The sequence below is a fragment of the Hesperophylax consimilis genome, chromosome 18 (assembly GCF_061612785.1).
Source record: "Hesperophylax consimilis isolate HC1 chromosome 18, BYU_Hcon_1.0, whole genome shotgun sequence".
NCBI lineage: Eukaryota > Metazoa > Arthropoda > Insecta > Trichoptera > Limnephilidae > Hesperophylax > Hesperophylax consimilis.
In genome coordinates this window covers 921811-945763 of record NC_142853.1, presented here as the reverse complement: position 1 = coordinate 945763, position 23953 = coordinate 921811, and the positions used below count along the sequence as shown (strand labels likewise).

The 23953-nt window shown below is 35.3% G+C and overlaps 1 protein-coding gene across 1 annotated transcript in view; it reads left to right on the top strand.

Annotated features, from left to right (window-relative positions):
• Positions 1 to 23953, top strand: part of Hers (Histone gene-specific Epigenetic Repressor in late S phase) — a 579029-nt gene that overhangs the window by 308942 nt on the left and 246134 nt on the right. The gene's annotated exons all lie outside the window — the stretch shown is intronic.

The following is a 23953-nucleotide window of genomic DNA, read 5'->3' as shown; positions in this document are numbered from 1 at the left end:
ATTATGAAAATTTAACTTACATTTAAAGCGAGAGTTCTAGAGTTCATTGAACCAGAGTTACAGACAACCAAAATTTAATTTCTATTAATTATTCATGGTACGTTTTATTGCTGTCAACAAAATAAAGGTGCGTGGTTTTGAGCTGCCCATAATTATTATTTGCTTAGCAATAAACCTCCAATAATTAATTATACTGCCGTTCATAATATTCCAATCTCCAGTAGCTGGCGAAGGCGGGCTAATTCATAACAATTCATTCATCAGGCAGCTATACCGCTGATAGATCCGTTTCAACTTCTCCCTCTTTCTCGTAAACGACGCATGTATCAAAAAGCGACGTTAGAACTGAGCTGTCAGCGGCAGGACCATAACTCCATATCGCGTGCTCCATTCGATTCAATTTGATCGTGTGATTTTAATTCCGGAAACGTGTAATATTACACCTCGACACGGCCACGGTGTGTAATTTGTAACAAATGCTGTTTAATGATATCAAATAGAATGGTTTGCTATGTAAACAAACTACCCTTCCCCGCATGGAACTGTTCCTGTTGACAGTTGTCAGCGTGGTTTGTTCCTGTCGTCCTGGTTAATTATTAATTGTGGCCCATTGCTTTATCACATCGGCACGGGCGAGATTACGCTATTGTTGATTTATTTGTTCTGCGCGCTGTTAATGCGAACCGATAGCAGCAGGCACTGCAAACAGCGCCGGATCCGTCGTGTAACCAGGTAACATCGGAAAACGTGCTTTCATTTTTACAAAATCTCGGAAATGCATTTTTTTTTTATTTATTTATTTATTGTTTGTTTGTAAATATTACATAATACAATTAATGAACTTAAAATGTCCAACTAGGCGATTGCCCGTTTTAGGACATTCCAGTATGATAAAGTTTTTACATGTAATATATGGTACATTATAGTGTTGACTATTCTGTTGTTAAAAAAAAAAAATACATATGTATATTCATATTCTAGAATACTTCCAGTTATATCACGACATATTTTACTATTATTTAGCTGACATAATAACTGAATTAACATAACATAAGCTGAATTAATAGATAAAAACAAGAAAATGAATTTGAAAATGAAACTGAATTGAAGAAATTCTGTTGGTAAGGTAATACAAATGTATATTCATTTTTTTTTTTTTTACTATTGTTTAGCTCATATATTAAACTAAAGAAATATTAATATATAAAACAAGGAAATGAAAAATAACAAAAAATAAAAAATGAAAGTAAAGAAGGAACTTTTCCTCTAAGGAAAAATATCACGAAGAATTGAACAATTTTCGAAATTTCTTTATGTAAAAATACAGTTCCTGTAATGCTAATATAATACCAATATAAGTTAAAATGTAAAGAAGAATGTAAAGAAAAACAAAATTTATCTCTATGTTTCAATTTCTATTCGTAAAGAATGCATTGGCAGGTTTTATGTTTCAATTTCTATTCGTAAAGAATAATAATAATAATAATAATATTGGACAATTAAGAATGCATTGGCAGGTTTTATGTTTCAATTTCTATTCGTAAAGAATGCATTGGCAGGTTTTATGGCCAAACCGTGACACAGGCCCATATTTTTTAAATACATCTAATTGAATTTCACTTTTGTTTTCGGGAACGAATGAATGTAAATCTTGGAAATGAAAATTAACCCACTTCCCGACATCCGATAGAGCTGAAACTCGGCAGATTGACTCATTTTCTATGACAATGCATTTTAGTGCAATGACAATGCAATCGCTAACACACACGCGGACATATGATAAGCATTTCGTTTACATTACAGCAGTTAATATACGAAATAAATGTCGTCCTACTCAATCAAAATTTGGCTCAGTTGTAAGAGTTATCGACTCCAGTTCCTGGGTAGGAAGGTTCAATCCTCAATCTATTTTTGTTTTAAGTTTTAAAAGACATTTTAAAATAGATGTATTTTAATAAAAAAAACTATGTTTTTTACGGATAATTTTTTTTAGTAAAAAATATGATGAGAAAAGGCAAGATTTAAAAAAAAAAATTCATTAATGATTATTTTGAATAAAGTAGTTTATACACAATCCTTCTCAATAGGTATTCCTGTTCCGAGGCGGACTGAAGGTTGCTATATGGGTGTTGTTACATCATGCTTTCCTCATCTTCACCTTATGTTTATTTCTACAAAATAAAATATTTATCAAATAAAAAGTAAAGAATTTTGATATCTGTAAAGTTATGCAAAAGTACCTACCTACCTACAAAACTTTTTTGTTCAAAAAATATTAATTATCGAAGTATTTAATTATTATTATCATTATTATGTAACACTCAAAAAATAATATATTGTCGGTAGGTACTTTTCAAAAATTATGTTTTCCATATACAAAAGTAAGTACTTTATATATTTGCTAACTTAAAAAAAATTCTAGACTAGTGATGGCGTTTAAGGATAAAAATATTTAGGATTTAAAAATAGGTTTATATGCTTTTTCTCAGCTCTTCTAGCCGCTCCTGACAGCGAATGACAAACAATCGTATATTTTAATTTATGAAAATTATCGACAGTCGTTGACAGACACGTGGGAATGATTGATGAATCGATGGGTTAAACAAAAACTGTTATTCCAATAAGTAAACATCTTGTTGCCGACTGTCTGGTCTACATTGTGTTAAATACTTTAATTTATTACACCTATAGAATATTTATTGTTATGACTTTTACTTAATTGATCGAACCTGCTTTTAAACTTGTTTGCTCCTACTAAACACCCACTTCTATTCATTTTTTCAAATTTCGCTATTTTATATTGCCAAATGTTTGTCAAATGTCTCTTTAAAGTGCTCCGTTTTTGCGAATATAACCTAAAACTATGTTAAATTTTACAAACAATTTCAAACTTGCAGGATTTACGCAATAAAAATGCGTATCCGTAAAAAAAAATTTCATTTATTTGTTGGCTCTAAAAATTGGTAGATAATTTATTATGAGCTTTTAACAAACCAATCGGAAGTTTATTCATTTTAAAGCGTTGATATTTCATAGTCGTCAGTCATAATTTCCCGGCTTGCATTTTAAATCTTGCGGCAGCTTGGCAATGTTTTCAAAAACTCTAACGCAAACTGAAAAGTGAAATAGTTGGAGCATTTATTTAGAAGTAGCCATCTTGGACGATGTTCAATGTTAATAGCGGAAAACTTTAGATTGAGTTAGTTATTTGAGAGTTCTCAGAGACAAGGAGCTTGGAGCCTGTACAAAAGTATGCGGCATAGAACCGACAGTCTTACTGCACTCAACACTTGAACAGTGGCAAGGGAATACTATACACAGTAGAAAATTATACACACTTCTGTCGTAGTAACTGAAGAGAGCAATGGAGAGAGTGAAATAAGAACCGCAGTTTAGTAACTTTATACAATCTCCATTGTCTTCTCTGCCTGTTACTTGGCTGGCTGCGAGTGACAATACGGATTAATTATTGCGGTTTGCCGGATGTTCGTTTCCTTCAAAAGCTTATTTATTTACATACACATACTTAGCGAAAGCATTGTGCCAGTCAGTACCCGACTGACTGACTGACTGTCAGGTTTTTAAAAGAACCCAGCTTTATAATTATTATATCTCGCGTTGGCGCCATTCTTTTACTCGTATAATATTTGATTTTTATAAGAAATCCTTACATCTCTGTATCGGTATTTAATAAGATAATATCAAATGAATAGAATTGAAATGAATGTATTTTCTAATGATTTCTTTTAGCGGTTGTATATTTATAATTTATTTGTTATTTTAGATTCCCACAGTTTTGTATCATGTCATTGGAATTGGAAATGAATTAACCCATACAGCCTCAATAATCCTCACGAATGAGTCGCTCGGCTGTGCGCCTTTTATTATTTAAATATCTACACGACGAAATTAATAAACAACATTGAAACCTTCCACTTTATCGACATAATTTAACAAACTTCAGACCGGATAATCATAATTTTGAAGTCATGCTATCTATGGCTTTAGCTTCACGGTTTAAAACCAAATTAAACTCCAAAAAGTAATTACCTCGGACATTTTCAATTACCATTATTAAAAATCTGCAGCTTTTTGCGGTGGAAAGGGATAAAGGCTTTCTGGGAAAAGCTTTAAGAAGAAAAAAAATCACAATTTTTACTTATGTTGGGTTGGGGAGAGTCAGTCATTCAGTAGGTACTGGTTGAATTCATACATTATGCGTCTGAGTGTAACGTCTCACACGAGTCGTAAGTACTGGCAAGCAGCGATGGGTCATGAGTCATGACTCCTTTTATTAAGAGCGGGAGCCACGGTACCAGTTCGGCTCAAAGAGCCAACTCAATTTAACGGAATTTTCTCCGCGCGGAGTCGGCGCTATTAGCTATTTACCACTACTCTACTGAAGTGGTGGAGTATTTTTTTGCGAACGTAGATTAGGTCTATTTTTAAATTTCGTTATCTGACCGCTTATCAAAATAATTTCGAAATTCTGTGAGTTAGGTTGATTTGGTCTAAAATTGCAATGCACTTGTGCGGGCAGATAAGGCGCCAGATAAGATAAGAGATGTCTGCTAATTTTGTAATATTTGATGTCCCGCTCGTAAATAAATTCCTTATAAATATAATCTAGGTATGTCTATATAGGCCAGTGCAATTAGCGATTCGCGATCGAAGTAATTCCGGTAGTCCCAATTTTTTTATATGTTATATAAACTGATCCCCTGATGTAAAATCTGATTTTCCGACCTTGGCGCACCTGTGCTCGCGCCGCCATTTTGAAAAAACTGTCCGAAATCGGGCCAAAATCTAGTTTTTCCCAAATATCTCATTTCCAATGCAAATTTCGGCTAAAGTATTTTAACAAGTATAATATAAAATAAAATAACCTACAACTTTTGTTTTTAAAAATTTCTTCTATCTCTAATAGGTACCGAGGTATAAAGTCGTAAAAGTGCGTATATTTTTGAAAAAACAAGTTTTTTGCGCGACTAGGTTTGGTTTTTTATAAATACCTCGTTTCCAGTACAATTTTGTGAAAAATTTATTGATAATAATTTTGTAGAAAAGAAAATTTCGTTAAAGAAATAGGTATATAATTTATATTTTTTATCTCTATTACGTATCCAAACTCTAATCCACCAAAACCAGGCCAAAAATTGAAACTGAGGTTAGGTGTTTTAAACTTGGCATTCCTTGATTTTATTTTTGTTTAACAATTATTGTTCTAAGAACATATACGTTGACAACAATCGTCATGCCTGTGTCAGACCTAGCTATAAATATAGTAGATAGACTATTTCAGCATATCGGTCGCCATACATTCCCAATGGGAAGACCACTAAAATAGGCCAAGCCACTACGTTTGTGCTCGCAGCTTGGTCTGACAAGCCTATCAACGTAATCACAACATACATTTAAGATTATTAATACAATTAAGATGATAAGGTACATAAAAAAGATAAAAAATTGGTATTTTCGTAAAATTAACATTTATTGACATTCTTTTCTTTATTAGTTAAGTTGTCAGCATAACAAAAAATAAAATTAATGGTAGATCAGTTTAGACAGAAGTATGAGCCCTTGACTATAGTTTCTTACTTCTGCCCCTGAATAGCTTCTTCATCTGTCTTATCACCCAAATTTGTGGCGACTGGGTCATCATATTCCTGTCATCGTCATCAACGAAGGCTTCTACAGCATTCTCGCAGAAGTTTCCATTGCAATGAATGCAGAGTAGGGAACATTTCAAACCCGACTTTCTGCAGGTGCACTTTCCAGCGCAACCTTTTTTACATTGACATGATATGAAGTTCAGCAAGGCCTGAGGTGCAGCTTCCTTCAACATTGTTACTGGAGTAAGTAACCCAACAGCATCCTTTTTCCACCCCCATTCAGTCGGATCTTTATCGTGATCAAGCTAAGTCTGCACTTGCAAGTATGTTCTTGAAGCGTGTTGCTGGACTGCATCTTTGGTGGGTGGTAGCCTGGATAAATTGAATTTGTTCTTTTTTACTCCTTTGACGAAAATGATGTACCTTACATTTTCCAAATTTGATTTCTCGTTGCCGCCATACAAAAGTGCAAATAGTTGTTCGGCAGCCAAAGTGATTGTTTCTGTATTTGCTTTTGGGTCTTGAAATACACAAACAAGTTAATTCACTGAGTGGTTCTTGAGAAGAATATTACAAAATTTGTGATTGCCTTGACCGAACGGAGCTCTAGTTGTATCGCAACCACTTATGGCATGAAGGAATAAAATGTTTTCAACTATTTCAATGTGTTTAAAACATTTTTTCGAGTACAACGCGTTAGAACTTTTTGGTAATATACGTTGAGAGGTGAGAGAGCTGTGAGGAGTACCAGCAGATCAATATCCTGACCAACGATTATGACTACATCATGTTGAGATGACAACGAATTTGCTGTGTTCACTATGAGAACGTCAGCATCCTCTTCAGCTTGTACTGTCGTTTTGTGGGATCGTGCAAATGAGGTTCTGAGTAGGGAAATAAAACGAGACTTGTTCTTCTCATTTCCCAGAAACTTTTCCTTTGGCACTTGTGGGTGCATGCTTTCAAAAAACAAAACTTCAGCAGAAGTTGTAACTCCGTGGCACGCCGTGCTCTTTCCACCCCGTTAGTGCTTTTCTTTTCCATAGAATCTGGGTATCCATCGAATACCACTACTGCATTGGATCCATAATGATTTTGTACATACCTGACATATTGCTGGAAAATTACTGAAAAAGGTTGAGTACGACCCCATACAACTTTGTGCAGTAAATATCCGCCATCAATTAAGTGTATTTTACTGCTTCCCAGTTCTGTATTATTCGGTAGAGGGTTGAATGATGAATCAAATATAGACTTCGTTCCTTTGCGCATGCCTTCCTCTGAGAAAAGAGACAATGGTACAGGAGAGAGTTCATATTGAAAATATTCTTTAAGTTCACTTTCAGACTTTTTGGCAATACACATACGATGGAATAGCATTAATGGTTGCCATAGTCACACCCTGATTTTTGACACTGCTGGTCACCGCCGCAAGAGAAACGATAGCATCATTACGTTTTAAGTGTAGGTTTCCAAAGTTCTGGTTGATAACTTTAGACATAGCTAATTTCCCCATCTTTTCAGCCATGTGACAAGTGACTTTGCTATCCCCGATTGTGCCACTGCTAATAGACATAATCATGTTTGTTTTAGGAAATGGTTCATGGCAAGCAAACCAATCAATGAGAGTTTGAACGTCTCGATCATCCCTCTCAATTCTTGTAGGCCTCATCTCTACATGTTGCTCTGACGTTCCTGATTCAATCCCACAGAATGACTCGATACCCTCACAAATGTTATTAATGATTCTTTATATCGGTAAAAAAACTATATAAACATAAAAACGGGACAGCTTTTTTTGAAATTTTATGTTCTACATAATTGGTACCAATAAAATTTTCATGAAATTCCACTGGAAACGAGGTATTTATAAAAAACCAAACTTAGTCGCGCAAAAAACTTGTTTTTTCAAAAATATACGCACCTTTACGACTTTCTACCTCGGTACCTAATAGAGATAGAAGAAATTTTTATTAACAAAAGTTGTAGGTTATTTTATTTTATATTATACTTGTTAAGATACTTTAGTCGAAATTTGCATTGGAAATGAGATATTTTTGGAAAAACTAGATTTTGGCCCGATTTCGGCCAGTTTTTTCAAAATGGCGGCGCGAGCACAGGTGCGCCAAGGTCGGAAAATCAGATTTTACATCAGGGGATCAGTTTATATAACATATAAAAAAATTGGGACTACCGGAATTACTTCCATCGCGACCCCCTTTTTGGCGCTAATTGCACTGGCCTAATATAATCTGTAAAATCTTTGACGTGCTCCGTGGTTGAGGAGTAAGGCTCTCGACTAGCAAGCTGGAGGTCGCGGGTGCGCAAGTATTTTATTTGATTAATTTGTGTTATTTCACAAATTACACATATGATAATAATAAAATGCAAAATGGGTATTTTCCATTTTGCATTTTAAATGCTTTTCTAAAAACCATTTTGCATTTTGCATTTTAAATGCTTTTCTCAATGCATTTTCCATTTTAAATGCTTTTTTGCAACATTCTTCCTACTATCTCCACTCATCTTTTTTTCATAAGCCGCAAATATCCTCGCTATGAGAGATAATTTACATTTGTCAAGTAGCTTACCGTTACAAAAAATACTGATTCAAATAGGTACTGAACATGGGGCCATGACGCTGTAATATTGAATGTTAGATAGCAGTTTCTATGTTTTTATGTTGGCAACATTAGTCCCGCGCAAATTTTTTGTGGTTTCATAATGTGGTGTTTTTGGATTTACCATCATGTAATATGTTTGTTCTACATTGATGTCCATTATTAAATGACAAAATTGTTTAAAAATTCTATAATTATTTTGATTGTTTGACCTGAGAAACCATTTTCCATTTTCAATGCATTTTGAAAATAGGTATTTTGCATTTTGCATTTGAAATGCTTTTCTAAAACCCATTTTGCATTTTGCATTTTCAAATGGAAAAGTTTTGACCCATTTCCATTCTGCATTTCAAATGGTTTTGGGTACCCATTTTTATCCATTTGGGTACTCTGGTTACAATAACCAAGTATAGGTAGAGTTTTTAATAGAATGAAATTATGCCATATTTATATTTAATGTTATCGTTATTTATTTTTGAGTTATTATGACGTGTTGCGGTTCCTCCTTCTTTATTAGCATAATATCCAAAAAAATAATCACGATAATACTTGCGGCCGTGAAAAGCTCAAATCATAACAAGATAATTTTATTAATAGTCATTAACAAAAATAAATAGATTGATCATATTATTCTCATTATTATGGATATCTACTCTTTATCATAAAATATGTAGGTATACATGATACGTCTAAACATTTTTATTAAAAATCACAAAATGGAACAAATTTTGTAGGGTTACAAGTTATAATATAAACCAGGTTTAAAAAAAATATATTGTTGATTAGATTTTTTGTGAGAACTAGTAATATTATGTACAATTAAAAACCCTTAGTCGCATGTTTTGAATTGGAATAATAAAAAGACAGTATTTAATTTATTTATTTATTCAAATTTATTTATTTATTAACTATACTGTTAAAATGTGGTGCTTTTTGTACAGCCTTAATAATTTGGGAGGCGGGTATGGGTACCGCTGCCCCAGCAACCATTCATTGGATAACCAACACTTCTGCCACGGATCACCCCAAATGGTCCACTGCGTTTGGTGACTTAGCAGGGGTGCCCGGGTTCATGGGATGAGGATTGTCTAGATCTTGGCGGCGGATGGGTCTGCCCACCTACTGTGTGGCGGACCGGATTTGGGCTCCAACAGGACTCTCTCGACCCATTGCCTTGCATCGGAGTGGGAGGAATGAATTCAAACGTCCGTCACTCCTGGAAACCCTGACGCCCAGATTCCTACCTACCACTCGTACCTTTTTTTCCTTCACATATCTTTCTCTCCTTCCTTTCTTAAAAAAATGCTCTCCACACGGCATCCCCAAAGATGACATAGGCCCTGAGGGAAATTATTTTGTTGAGGGCCTCCTGTGTGGAGATATTGTAAATATATATATGTATATATCATGAATATTCGGCGATATTACGAGGGGATTTTTCCTTGGAATCTAGTACCTACCTACTTCATATCATTAGTTTAATATCGTCTTATAACATATCATGAATATCACTTTCACCCACGTAATCGTGATATTCGAGGCATTTTGATAAGAGATGTTTTAACACGAAAGATATATTTTCTGAAATACGAGTAGGAGGTGTAATTTATTTTATCCGGTGGTAGGTCGAACGGAGGAACAGTTGAGCACTGCCCACACAGAGGGCGGGCTCCTATTATTATCTTAGTTATCTCCAGTAGGTACTGTAGTACTTACCATCAGCATCGGGCAGATGCCCTTTCCCCAAAGGTCGCTAATGTAAAAAGTAACGCTTCATGGAAAGGTCACGCTCACGCAGTGATGTGCACCCGGGAATATTGCCCGACATGATAAGTCGGGAATATAAATATTTTTTAAATTAAGTAAACTATTCTGAATGAGGTTGTCTTTTTTTATATATAATATATATATTTTTTATTAATATTTTTTCTGGTACACACATTGGTATAATTTTACAAGAAAGGAAACACTTTTTTTATGTTAACAATTAAAAAGTAAAGAATAATACATTTAACAGATTAACTAAAAAAATCCCACATAGGCATCGCCAGTTCGTGGGTATACTTGTGTTAAAATGTTACTCACATACGTACATTATCTTTGTAGAAGATTAGAAAATAAAATTTAAAAAAATCAGTGTTTATTGAATTACAATTCAAAAGACATGATTGAAAAATATAAAAAAAATAAAATTAAAAATGTTAAGTTACATCAGGTCAGATGTTACAGCAGGTCGGATGTTACGGCAAGTAAATGTTTAAATTATTGATAACGACAGTACTAATAGTTTTTCGATACCCCACAGTGATAGAAGTTATGAACTTTCAAAGTGAACCTGGACAAAACATATACAATCGTGTCTCACAATTCAAAACAATATTTTTAAATTAGCTTCACAGAGTAGGCCCTGAGGAAGATAAAATTCCCTCAGGGCCTATTGCATCTTTGGGGATTCTGTGTGGAGAGTCTTTTTAGGGAAAGGAAGAAGAGGAAATTCTGGGAAGGAAAAATGTATAAAGGGTGGGTAGAAATCTAGGGGTCAATGTGTCCAGGAGTGATGGACGTAAGGATCCATCCCTTCTATTACGGTGCAAGACGATGATCGAGAGAGTCATGCTGGAGAGGTCAAAAGGTCACCCTCAACAAGTCTCTCCCGATCACGCAGCAGGTGGCAAACCCATCCGCAGCCAAGACCTAGACAGACCTCACCCCACGAGTCCGGGCACCCTAGCTAAGTAACCAAACTTAGAGAACCATGGCAGGGGAGTTGGTTATCCAATAAATGGTCCCCGGGGCGGCGGTACGCATACCTGCCTCGGGAATCGGAAATTCTGCAGTACCTATTGCAATACATACTGCTGCGCCAGTCATTGTATGAACTGTGACATCACACGCTTATAGTCCGGCCGCAAATATCAACATTTTTACTACTATTCGGTATTTTCCAAAAATTTTAGAAGTTCAGCATGCTATAATTACTATGGTAATGCATTGTAAATAATATGAAATTTCTTTGTAGGAGTGAACTGAATCTCACGGGGATTTCACCGTTTAGATGAAAATTCTCGTAATATTCCCCGTTCCCCGGGAATGTTCCTGGTAATAATCCCCAAAAATAAATTCCCGAAATTTGCTCATCACTACGCTCACGCCTATTATTGGCGAGAATGTTTTACACGTGGACGCCATGGAAATATCACACTGCTTCTGACTAACTTTAATGCTGGTTTACCGCGCTTCTCTCTCCTCGCTTTGGTAAATGCTTTAATAAACTAAACTTACTTTGCTCAACTTTATCTCGTCAAATAATTAGTCTAGTTTTTTCAATTTTCATTTATTTCAAACATTCGTAAACCGCTTCGTTATCGCCTATTTATTACCCCTTCCCCTTTGTCGACCTCCCACTCCAAACACCAAAATATTTATATGCGTATAAATATATATTTGCGCGAATCCAAGTGAATCGGCTATACGTTAATATATATATACGTATACTATATGTTAAAATTATAAATATCTCATATTATTATTATCTTAATGACTACAGTTTAGGGTGGTTGTAAACAGAAGTGGCGCCCTCTGTTATTTTAAAAAATAACCGTTGAAGTTTTTAACAGCGAACGGCGTCAGCGAGTTTTTTTGTCTGCCATATTATTTTATCACATGTAGCAAAAACTTTGTGGATAAACATAATTATGTTACTTAAATAAAATAACTGTTTTTAATACCACTTTATTGAATATATTTCAGTTTACCTTGAACCTTCATCAGGGTTACATAAAAACATATTAATGTAGGTTCATTGTTTAGTATTTATTATAGGGTAATTGTAGGAACTGCTCCGGGTCCGAGCTGTGGTGGAACCGGCCCAGCATCTAAGCGTCCCTTTCTCAACCGGGAACATCTTACAATTTTATTCATTTAATGCCATATCGGGCTGCCAACCGCTTAAATTACACTTGAAATCGAATCAAGTTTCAAAGTTCACACTGTTGCATGCCGCTGCGGAGTGAAAAGTGTTTTTAGGTCGCGCTCCGTGAAACTAGTTTTCTTCATTAGTTTCCTATTTCGTCCCATCGTGACCCGTCAGCAACGGGCTGGTAGTTGGTCCAAGGTACACTGTACAGAGGGATGCTGTAGAATTGTAGATCTATGTAACTGTGCGGGCTACCGGCAGATCTACCCAGGACACCTGCGCGCTGAGAATACCAAAGGTATTGGACATAATGTTTGCTCCTAGTGTCTCGGGACGCGGTCCGAATATATACATTTAATTTGGTATTCCCGTGGAGATGTTTGAGGATATTGTATCGGTAGTGGCAGTATTGTTGTAAATGACAATCCAATGCGGGAGTTCATTGTTTTAGATAGTATTAAACCTTCATATATTAATTCCAAACAGCGAAGAATGAATAATTTAATGAAAACGCTTATGAGCATAAGCTTTTGAATTGTGTTATTCGCGGAGAGTATTAGATATATATGGTTTGTTAGTGTTAAATAAATTAATATAGGTACCTAAGAAAAGGCGTTGTCAATATTGCCCTTGTGACAAATAAGACAAATTCCAAATATTACTTGAAAAGGCTTAAATTATTTTTGGTGATCATTGTGATCAAGAACACGTCCAGGCGCTTCAAACAATTTCCCAAAATAGTTGCACTGGCTCCGGACATTATTAGTTGTTGCGCGATTTGTTGGCTTTACTGGTAATGAAATTTCGACTATTTTTTTAACTCATCGTATAGTCTATATTTTTACACGGCTTTTTAGCCTTCGTGGACTGCACGCCATACGGACAAAAATGAGTATAGCTAACGTACTAAGAATATTTTCTAATTATTGGTAATCCGTAATAATATCGGTACACGTGTTCATACACCTGCATTTCTCTTGGTTACATTATATAATAACGAAATTTGAAAATGTTAGGTTTTTTATGAACACGTGTTCCTACATCTTGAAAATACATTGGTATCTTACTAAATCTTTATCAGGAAACCTATCAATTCATTCCTTAAGTTCCAGCAATCGAGTGTTTAACCGGATTACGCATAACTTGAAGAGATTCTTAATAAATTAGAAATATTTTGTTATCAGTAATATTTGTCTGTTCCTACATACTGCTTATACTGAATAGTTGTAAATAATTTAAGATCATTAGCAACAAACAGTTCCCCGTACTCGAAACACCGTACATATTTTAGTTAAGTGTTTTATTTATAAGATTTGAATTAGCCTTATTTGCCTTGACCATAACTTTGCTGGCCGTTTTATTAATTCCTGGTAAAGCAACGATGAAACAGCGGTGTGCGATTTGTGCAGTTTGTGCAGTTTGCCGGGTGCAGTGTCTTGTGTCTGCAGCCAGTGGCCGCGCAGAGGATTTATTGCTCATTTGCCGGGAACGATCTGTTTCGGAAACCTTCTAAACTAAGCTATATAATAGTAAAGGGTGGTCCATTGGATACGCCGAATTGAGTTATTATTTCATTGGAAATTCTTTATTGAATTATAAAGTTGTGGACATTAATTATGGAATGCGATGTGATGCCTCGGCTGTGCTGGCATATCTTGGCCCTTTCGAAAGACTTCGCATAGACCTTGCATTTTTGCATATACATTATACATATACCTTGGACTTTACAAAAACCCATAGGTAAAAATCGCATGGCGTCAAGTCCCAAGATCTGGGCAGCAAATTAACGTCACAATTTCTGGAAATCACACGATCAGAAAAACATTGTTTCTCTTGCTGTATGGCATGCGGCACCATCCTGTTGAAACCGCATTTCTGCGAGGTCCATGTCGTCCAATTGATCCCACAACAAGTTGGATATCGTATTCCATTTACAGTTGCATTTATTTAGTTCAATTTAAATCCGGCGTACCCGATGGACCACCCTTTATATATATACATATATAGGTACCATGTATTGTAGCCTCTACAGCCCGGACGGCCGATATTCCACTGCATACTACTTACTTTAAAATCAGTGGCGGTACTAACTTTTGTCTAGATCTAGGTGGAGAACGATCTTCAGATTGTATCCCTGCAATTATATAGTGGTGAGTGTCTGTATCGGGCGGCGTGGATTTGATTTGCATATAAATGTGCAATTCTATTCCAAGATTGATGAAATTTTGCAGTCAAGACCTTCAAAACGTGAAGAATGTCTCCCCCTTTCCACCCCCTTTCCCACCTCTTAAACATAATATTGATACTTGGTGAAATTTCGCACACATTTTGATAATAACTAAGCGAAAATTGTGAAACATTTAATCAAACACTCGTTTAAAATATAGTAGAAACCTCTTGACAATAATAATAATAATAATATTTGGCTAATTTATATAGCGCCTTTTTCGTGAAAAATCACCTCAAGAGCGCTTTACAAATATATCTATTAAATAATTAATACTAGAACTACTGTGCCTAAATTGCATTTAAAGATACACTGAGTGAGACAGAGCGCTGGATCCCCGATTGGGGTATGTTGTGAGGCTGAAGGTAGTGGAAAAGGGAAGTAGCTGGGGAAGAGGAAGGTGGGGAAGTACACGGATATTCAGTTATGGGCACCAAACAACGTTTCAATTCTGAATGGTAGTCTTACACCGGGGCGATACCGAGAGTATTTACCACTCGGGAATGTGCCGCAAATACACTAGGTGCTTTTTTATGAGTAATTTGTGAAATAACACAAGTGAATGAAATAAAAATTATTTGAACACGTGACCTCCAGCTTGCTAGTCGATAGCCTTACCCCTCGACTACCGAGGCCGTCTATAGTAAAATTTTCATTTAAATGAATAAGCTACCTAAATAAAAAGAGGCAGGTATCTATCCAGTGCCATTAGAAAAATAACCAAATGAAATATGTTATTTATTGTTCTGGAACCATCCGCTAGACGTGACCTTTTGTCCGACTAATTACGAGCGTGCCTAATTATGGTACTCTTCCCGGAACTGTAAAGGTAAAGGTGCACCCACACGCCATAGCCAGTCACACGACACACGTGTGTACCTACCCCCTGTCTTTACTGCGCTGTACGCACGGGACATGGGCATGGGATACGGATACGGAACATTACAGTGCTCCCACACACGTCTCAGATACAGCAGAGACAATAATAGTACACCAGTTAGTAGTACCTATCCGGTACCTACGCAGTGCGCAGGTTTCTCAAGACGAGAAAATACCCTAAAATAAAGCCAGAATCTTAACGACTTGAAGTGAAGGCCCTGCTGTATTGGACAGACATACGGTTGAATTTGTCCTATCAAATCTCTAAAATAAAGTGAGAAACTTTACGACATAAGTGATGAAATCGTGTAAAAACAATATTCAGCGCAGGGCCCGGCACATTGGCCGGACCTACAGTCGACTTTGCCCTAGCAGGCCTCGAAAATCGGTAATTTCGTGGGGCTTATTTAAATTATTTCTGATGAACGTATTTCTATGTATAATCTCAAATGTTTCTATAGAGATCCCTCGGGGAGTTAATAATTCATTGTCTAAAAATCTGTAGAGTATCTGTAAAAATCTGTATCTGTGAGTACACAGCGTTGCTCGACTTTTCGACTAGAAATATTTTTTACATGCATTATATGACCGGTCAGTGGTTGAGTGGGCATAGCGCTTGGGTCTCACCCGAGCGTCGCGTGTTCGATTCCTCGGCTGGCTAAGTCCTCCATCACAACACAAGCAACATTTTCGGCTTTCTGTGGTGGTAGTAGGAGATTTTCAAACATTGTTGGGTTATTCGTGACCCGGGAATGTTTGTCTTTCTTTTAAAAAAAAATAAATATATATATATACAATTAAACCTTCCGGAATAAATTCTCTAAATTCACCACTGTTGGTGCGTTTAGTTCTTCTAAACTAAATAGACGCGGATAGCGACTCTATTTTATACTATTTAGAGATTTTCTTCTGGTAATTCGCCAAATATTTTAATTGCTCCGTACATCAACGACTTTTCACTCTGGGTTTGTTTTCTATAGGGGAGACCTTTCCTCGTTTCATGTGCGTGTTTGTGCTAATATTTTACAATTCAGAGATTATGCATTTAAGTAGGCAATGAGTACCTAGAAATTATATTTATATCTATTACTTATAATATGCTAGGCGAACTATTATTGAAGTATTAGTGAAAAGTAATCCACTGAAACCTGTAAACGAAATCTAAAAAAATATTTTGTAAAAAATTTACTTATGATCTTAAATATCACAAAAATGTTTATTGATTCTCCTGTGCACGTGCAAGCCTTCAATTATTTAGAGTTAAAACATACGTATGTAGAAATAACTCTTTCATCTGTTGAAATAACCTTTTTTCACCATTTGGGTTTATTATGAATTTTACTTATATTATTGAAAAAAAACTACTCCCTTAACGTTTATAAATAACTAGTCCTGTAGGGACAATGGGACAGGGACTTGGTGGGCTTCTTGCTTCCGGCGGGCTCGCGTGACACTTCCGCCCTTCCGACCTTCCCATAGAGTCATAGAGCATCCACCCCATATTGTGTATGTATTCCATATTGTGCTCCACTGCTCTAGATACCCTCCGCCTAACCTAACCTAACCCAACCCTTCCTCCCCTTGCACAGGCAGGGCCGGGTGTCAAAACTCATCTCACTCACCCTTGTCAATCAATCTATCTATCTATCCATCACTAAACTTCCAAGATTATTTTTAAATAAACGATTCTTATCTTAACTGATTATTGTTCTTTCAGTTTTCCTCTCTGCGAAGAAAACGATAAATCGAAGGTCGTGCCATCTGATATATTTTTTTTTGTTGTGCACGGAGAAAACTGATTATTACTGGCCGTTTCCTAAAACTTTTAGTACATTCCTAATATATCGGAATACGTGTTTATGCATCTGCATTTGCCTTGATAGTATAAAATGCGAGAATATTATGATTTTCAAATGAATATTATGAGACATCGCGATAATACATTCGTTTTTTACGTAAAGTCTAAAAGGAAACGTATTAATTTATTAGTTAAGGGCCTGCAGTCCTGGTTTTAACCGGATTACGAATAATTTGAAGAGATACTTAATAAATTAACAGCATTTTATTTCATTAAGTTTTTTTTTTGTATTAGGCAATTCACCCTAAAAAGAGTGCTATGTGGACTTCATTAAGTTTTGTCCGTGTAGTATTCGAGTTATGCCTGCTATACCGTTATACCTACTTATAAACACATTTCAACTAGTGTTCAACTAGGTATTGGTTGATTGACGGCCTCCGTGGTCGAAGGGTAAGGCTCTAGACCAGCAAGCCGTTCGTGGCGGGTTCAAATCCCATTTATTTGTTTAATTTGTGTGTTTTCACAATTTACTCATTTTAAATAATTATAGTATATTTGCGGCACGTTCCAGAGTGGAGGATACTCTCAGTATCGCCCTGGTGTAAGACCACTATTCAGAATTGAAAATTGGCTTTAGCCGTGCTTGGTTACCATATCTGCTAGAACACCCCACCTTCCTCTTCCCCATCTTTTTCCTCTCCCCACCACCTTCAGCCTCACAACATACCCATATCGGGGATGCCGTAGTCTCACTGGTTTCAGACGGTTGGGAGCATTTGGGACTGAAAAAGAAAATAAATACGTTCAGCATTAATTTTACTTCCAAGTAGGTATAATCTCTGCTTGATTTTTTTTTACGTTTTTGTCTTACTTTATTTTCTCTTTGCATTTTTTTGTTGTTGTTATCATCTTACCTTTGTTGGGAAGCTGTCGTCAGTAATTTTACGCTCTGACAAATACTGAAGCTTTAGTTGAATGTATAAAAAACATAGAGAGAACTAAGCTACCAACCAAACTGTAAATTTGAAATATTACTTAAATAAGGAAAACAAGAACGCTTCGTCTAATTAAATACTTTCCCACAAAAATAGTTAAATTTAATAAATTGGATATTTTGGATAGCTCCGTTTTCCAATTATGACTTCCCAGGCATTTACTAATTATGTACAGATATATACAGAAAAATACTTACCTGGCAGGTCACCTCAGATAAACTCACTTTGATTAAAACATTTAAGCTTGGAGAAGATTTTATTTTATACTATTTAGAGACTATCTGACGTGTACCCGGCGTTGGTCAGAGTTTAAAGTGTGGAGGATTTGAATTCTAATGTACGTACCTGTAAATCTGGTCCATTTTGAAGGTGGAAATAATATTATTCTTGAATTGAAAAAGTTTACTTTTAAAGTTTTTTTTTCACTTGTTCTTGCGTCGCACAGTGGGCTGAAAATCGCCTTTCATAGACATAGAGACTTGAATTTTCAAGGGTATTTTTTTTGGCTAGAAATGGATTCTGCTGATCATTACTATGCTATAAAATGTCGTACGAAGCAATTGCGTGTACAATTGAAGGAGTTATATTTCAACTTTGAGGATTTAAAAAAAAAAAAAATCGCACCTTGCGCCACAATATGAAGTATGTCAAAAAAATACAAATAAATAGTAGTATTATCTGTGTGTAAGGATAGAACGGCCAACCTTATGATTCCAGAGATAGCCTCATTTTTAATGTCAGCGCCATACAAATTTTTCTTTAAAAAATTATAACTCCTTCATTTGTACACGCAATTGCTTCGTACGACATTTTATAGCATAGTAATGATCAGCAGAATCCATTTCTAGCAAAAAAAATACCCTTGAAAATTCAAGTCTCTATGTCTATGAAAGGCGATTTTCAGCCCACTGTGCGTCGGGCATTCATCGAGCGTCCCCGACTTCCAATATTCGCTTCTGTACACCGCTTTTTTACTATTAAAATAAATATCGACTTTTATGCGATTCCGTATCTCATTCCAGTGTTGAGACTTCTTGTACCATTCAACCCACTCTCTAAACACTCCTGACACTAATAAGAACAAACTTTAATCTGGCAAGCACGCCTACTTACTACACACTACATACAGTAATGTCATAGACCACTTGGCCAAGTTATAGGCTCATTGGAATGGGGTGCGTTGGTGCGTATAATTTGACAAACATTGCGAATTCAATCAATCGCACGTCAAGTCCTTCCTCATTGAGCTAATATTTAGTTTTCGTGGAAAGCAATCACTTTGCGGTTGACATTTACGCGTATGAAATAAAACACTCCCTTTTGTTTGATATTTTCACAAGCAGAATATTATTAACTCCACGGAAGCGAAGGGAAACACATGAAGTATACTATATAATATTTACTACTTTCGTATGATGATCCATATTTTGCAGCACAGAAGTAAAAGGTTGGACGTCACGTTATTTATTATTGTTCAGCAGGGATAAAAACTCGCAGCAACCCCTCGAGCCTCTCAGGACCAAATGTGACCCGGCGTCCATGCATTATAAAATTCTTTTTTTATCTTTTATCATGTCGTGCGGAAATACGTGATTTTTCTTCCTAAAGAGAGAAATACGAGTATTAATTCTTTTCAGTTTGTCTCAAATACATTGAATAAAATTCAAAACTAGCCAGAGTGACGAATTCACGCCATTTCCATAACATTCTGTTTAATATTTATATTTTTATGTTTTATGTATGAACGAGATTAAAAGTGAAGTTACGATTTTCTCACTTCTAATAAAAAATTAGTGGATAATTCTTATAGCGCCGTTTTTGAGAAAAATCACTTGAAGGGCATTGCACAATTTATTTCGAGTTCCTCGACTCCATATAATTTTATTATTTAAACAGCAAAACATACTTACCTGGCAGGTCACTTCAGATAAACACACTTTTATTATTTATACAGTAAAACACACTTACCTGGCCACTTCAGGTTACTTCACATGAACACACTTTTATTATTTATACAGTAAAACATACTTACCTGGCCACTTCAGGTTACTTCTCATAAACACACTTTTATTATTTATACAGTAAAACATACTTACCTGGCCACTTCAGGTTACTTCTCATAAACACACTTTTATTATTTATACAGTAAAACATACTTACCTGGCCACTTCAGGTTACTTCTCATAAACACACTTTTATTATTTATACAGTAAAACATACTTACCTGGCCACTTCAGGTTACTTCTCATAAACACACTTTTATTATTTATACAGTAAAACATACTTACCTGGCCACTTCAGGTTACTTCTCATAAACACACTTTTATTATTTATACAGTAAAACATACTTACCTGGCCACTTCAGGTTACTTCTCATAAACACACTTTTATTATTTATACAGTAAAACATACTTACCTGGCCACTTCAGGTTACTTCTCATAAACACACTTTTATTATTTATACAGTAAAACATACTTACCTGGCCACTTCAGGTTACTTCTCATAAACGCACTTTTATTATTTATACAGTAAAACATACTTACCTGGCCACTTCAGGTTACTTCACATAAACACACTTTTATTATTTATACAGTAAAACATACCCTCGCAGGTCACTTTTTTTTAAATTTAATTAATATCAAATTTAATAATATAATTATTAAGTTCTGCAAGTATTTTTGTAACAGCTATAACTGTTTGTAAGCTATAAGCTGCTTTTGTTAGCAACTGTAAAAATAACAAAAACCAAAAAATACTTGCAGAACTTAATAATTATATTGTTAAATTAGATTTTAATTAAGAGTTGTACGAATTAAACACAAAAACAATAACAATTAACACTTTTATTATTTATACAGTAAAACATACTTACCTAGCAGGTCACATTAGATTATATATAACATTATAACACTATTTTATTGTTTATACAGTAAAACATACAACTGGCCACTTCAGGTCACTTCAGATAAACACACTTTTATTCAAAAGTTGACCACTTTGCCCGCAGAGGACACTAGGTAGTAAAAACTCTGGATATTGATTTTATTTTGCTATTTTACCCCCCCCCCCCACATTATATTATATTGCAATTATTATAAGATGAGTGGCAAAAATAGAGTTGATAATTATTTTAAATTACTGGATAATTTAGGACTCTTTAGAGGGCTGGAATTTTTTTATGAAATTACCTTAAAAAGCTTTCTTAGTCGTTTACATTTTTACACATTTAGTTATTTACAATGTCGCGGACTGTGTAAGTGAAGGCTTCTGACTATATGATATATCTTAGACTGTCTAAAAAGGTGAGTTTTAAATTGAGCTCTGAGTCTGTGATCATTCTAAATATCTTGTTTTGTCCATTTTTCTACATTTGGAGTAAAAATGTTCGTTCACAAGCGGTTTTGACAACATTTGTCGTGTTTGATATTAAAATATTATTATTTCGAATTACATTGGTTATTTTATACACATACTCCTGAAAGATAATTTTATCTAGTTTCGAAAACAGTACATATTTGGTTTTAAGAATAATTCAAATATAATAAACATATGGCACATTTAAAATATATTCAAACTGGATAAAAATATAAAACCTGAGAATTGAAACGAGTCGATAACTGAATAAACTGGACAAAAATAGAATAGCCTGAAAATTAAAATGAGTCGATAACTGAATAAAATGGACAAAAATAGAAAAGCCTGAGGATTGAAATGAGTCGATAACTGAATAAACTGGACAAAAATAGAAAAGCCTGAGAATTGAAATGAGTCGATAACTGAATAAACTGGACAAAAATAACCATTTGTTCTCCATCTTTTAAATTTTGTTTTGTTTCTAGTGTTGTAGTGTTGGTAATTGTAATTACTTTATGATCGATCGCGTCGTACACAAAACAATACAAAAAACTTGATTTATGTTATCTCTGTCCTTGAATGTGGTGAAAAATAATATGGCAAGGTTATCGCTCTTTGTGATCGGAACATTTCGTTCGTTCCCTCGATCACCACCAGAATCGTCTTCTATGGAGAATGAAGATAACTTTTGCGCTCGAAAACATATCATACTTGCATGGTGGCGCGAATTGATGGTTCTACCGGGAAACAATATTTTTAGTGGAGGTGATCTCAGCGATCTACACTGGCAGATTTACAAAGGTTTCCTCCCAACCGGTCGTTTGCGGACAAAAATTTGGTTGATCCTATAATAACGATTGTAAATTTTTCAAATAATATATATATTACATGGTCATATTTCCATGTTTTAAATGTACTTATTTAAATTATTTTGAAAAAAAAATATCCTTCTTCAATAATTGAAAATTCACTTTGTGGGGCGTCATTTTTGTATACACCACTATTCAGTTTGGGATGCGGGTATGGGTACCGCCGCCTTGGGAACCATGGATAACCAACACCTCTGCCGTAGGTCACTCCAAGTGGTTCGCTACGTTTGGTAACTAGTGTGTATCGGGCCGGATTTGGGGAGATATTTTTACCTCTCCAGCAGGACTCTGTCGACCCATCAGTGGGAGGGATGGATTCAAACATCCGTCACTTCTGGACACACTTAACTTTTTCCTTCCCAGGTCTTCCTCTCCAACCTTTCATTAAAAAAAACACCATTTATATTAGCTCCACTCCTGTGTGGAGCAAATGTAAAAAAAAATTATCAAAAAAGATCGACATGTTTTAAACCCAATGTTTTCTTTGTCAGGATAAACGTATGATTAGAATAATATTAGATTCGTGCTTATCTGTTAATTTTGCGGTTTAATGGTAAAGTTTTGAGTAAAAAGCAAGGGCAAAAATTATTTTTAGAATTATATTCCAAAGTAAAACAGTAGCTCTCAACCTCAAAAAGGTTGGGAACCCTGGATTGTTAGAATGGAAGAAGATTATGGTCTAATGTTTCTAATTCTGAAGACACTTGTGAAAGGAATCCAACCGGCCTTCTCCTCGATCCATAGTCTCTTCAACTCCTGGTAAATAATTGGATACCAAATTCGTAAACAATCATTGTGTTATTAAGAGGAAGCTACAAGCCAAAAATGTGTATATTATTGGTATACCTTATATTGTAGGTAATAGGCATTAAAATTGTTTGACAAACGGAGTCTAAAAACGTTCGATTTCAAGCACAAAACTGGTTTTTATTTATTTTCTAAATAATTTTATAAGAAAGCAAAAAAGTTAATCAAGTGAAAGTGTCACAGATAATCTTAGCTATAATACTGTATTTTTTTAAAGTTGTTTCCTTTACGCGTTCATACATTTCTATTGCAAAAATATATTTTTTAGTAGTTTACATTTATATTTTTTATTTGTATTCTACTCAAGCAAAACGATATGAAAACCTTCAATTTATCTAAAGCTTATTTTTTGGTAGTCGTAAAGTACACCAATTCGTTATAAAGATCAATCAAAATAGTGATTTAGCATTAAGCTTCGCCTTAAGTGTTACTAAAGTTGGTTGTCTGTGACCCGATAATGTTTATAATACATTTACAATATTATGTCCGTCAGCTGGATGCTTTTTTCGGTCCATTGTTATGTCAGATAACTCCTTAGACCAGGATATGAACTGACGACTGACTGAGCCCCGGCCCCGTGGACTTCCGACTTTGACACACATAACATGGTAGGTAGCGCGTTCTCCCCTTCGGCGTCCTTCCCGCTGCTAGAACCTTCGGCGTAACTCGAGTAGTCGCCGTAATTATTTCCAATATACCCACTATCCTTTTTAACGGACACCTACAAGCCGGCCGTCTCGTTCCCTCCGGCCGAATCCTCAACAACGGGTGACCGCGAGAGAGAGAAATAAGTTTTCAATACTACACATCGCCTAGCAAATGCGTAAAAAGTTGAATCGGCCAAGTATTATCCGAAGCTACTGTTGTCTGTTTG